Source organism: Tachyglossus aculeatus, chromosome 4 (genome assembly GCF_015852505.1).
Source record: "Tachyglossus aculeatus isolate mTacAcu1 chromosome 4, mTacAcu1.pri, whole genome shotgun sequence".
NCBI lineage: Eukaryota > Metazoa > Chordata > Mammalia > Monotremata > Tachyglossidae > Tachyglossus > Tachyglossus aculeatus.
This window is the reverse complement of record NC_052069.1, coordinates 96,514,270-96,515,681: the sequence shown is the minus strand read 5'-3', so window position 1 is coordinate 96,515,681 and position 1,412 is coordinate 96,514,270. Positions and strand designations below refer to the sequence as shown.

The following is a 1,412-nucleotide window of genomic DNA, read 5'->3' as shown; positions in this document are numbered from 1 at the left end:
GCCCTCTCAAGGTCGTACCTGGAGAGTTTCCAGTACTCTACCAGTCTCGGCTACAGGAGGGAGAGTCAAGCAGAGGCATAGCCATTCCTTTCCTAGTTTGGCCAGTGGCTAGCAAGTGGAAGGCAATCTGCTGCAAGTCAAAACTCATCCATGCTGAGCAGCAGTGGCATGGGAGAGAGTTGAGGGAGGAGACTCGAGTTTACTGTGTGGAAAGCAGCATGGTAAGCCACTTCTGTATTTTTACCAAGAAAACTCTATGGATCCACTACCAGAACGATTGCAGTTGGAGAGTGGCTCATTCTGGGAGAGATGTATCCGTGGTGTCGCTATGGGTCAGAAATGACTCGACGGCATGATAAGACAAGACTACTACTACTAATAAGAGCAGTATTTGTTAAGCATTTAAGGTATCAAGTCTTGTAGTAAGTGCTGGAATATATACAAGATAATCAGGTCCCACATAGGGCTCCCAGTATAAGTAGAAGGGAGAACAGGTACTGAATCCATCCTTATTGACACCAATGCCCATTGCCCTCACCAGTTGTTCCAGATATTTAACTCCCTCCTCAAACCTCCTGTCCCCCCACCTCCCCCATCCCTTGCCCCTAATGACTTGACCATCTCTTTAATTAGTGATCTCCCTAAAATCACCCCTGCCCCTCCCCACTTCTGCCACATCTCCAACTCTCCCATCTTTCCCAGCAGCATCTTCAGCCTCTTCCCAGAGGGATATCCAAGGATGGAAGCCAAGGAGAGATCAACTGGAAAGAGGAAAGAGAAAAACAAGACCAGGAGAGGTGATAGAGGGGGGTTGGGAAGAAATGCAGAAGATAGGACTGAGAGAGACAAAGGAGGAGAGAGACAGGTAGAGGGAGTAAGCATAAGAAGGATATCTTTAGGAAGGACAAGGAAATAATAATAATTTTGATATTTGTTAAGCGCTTACTATGTTCCAAGCACTGTTCTAAGTACTGGGAGAGGTACAAGGTAATCAGGTTGTCCCACATGGGGCTCACAGTCTTAATCCCCATTTTCCAGATGAGGTAACTGAGGCACAGAGAAGTTAAGTGACTTGCCCAAAGTCACACAGCTGATAGGTGGTGCAGCTGGGATTAGAACCCATGACCTCTGACTCCCAAGCCCGTGCTCTTTCCACTGAGGCAACGAAATGAAACAAAATGCATAGTTTTGTTATCATGGCATGCCCACACCTGGAATATTCAATGCAATTCTGGTTGAAGCATCTGAATAAGGTCATAATATAGCTGGAGAAGTTACAGAGAAGCAGCCTGGCCTAGTGGAAAGAGCACAGGTTTGGGAGTCAGAGAGCCTGGGTTCTAATTCCTGCCTTGCCACTTGTCTGCTGTGCTATCTTATGCAAGTCACTTAACTGCTGTGTGTCTCAGTTTCCT

General features: G+C 46.7%; 1 non-coding gene across 1 annotated transcript; it reads left to right on the top strand.

Annotated features, from left to right (window-relative positions):
- LOC119927800 lies at positions 1-138 on the top strand. The gene has a single exon (XR_005450769.1). It is a non-coding gene; the product is annotated as a small nucleolar RNA SNORA7 (small nucleolar RNA).
- The last annotated feature ends 1,274 nt before the right edge of the window (positions 139-1,412 follow it).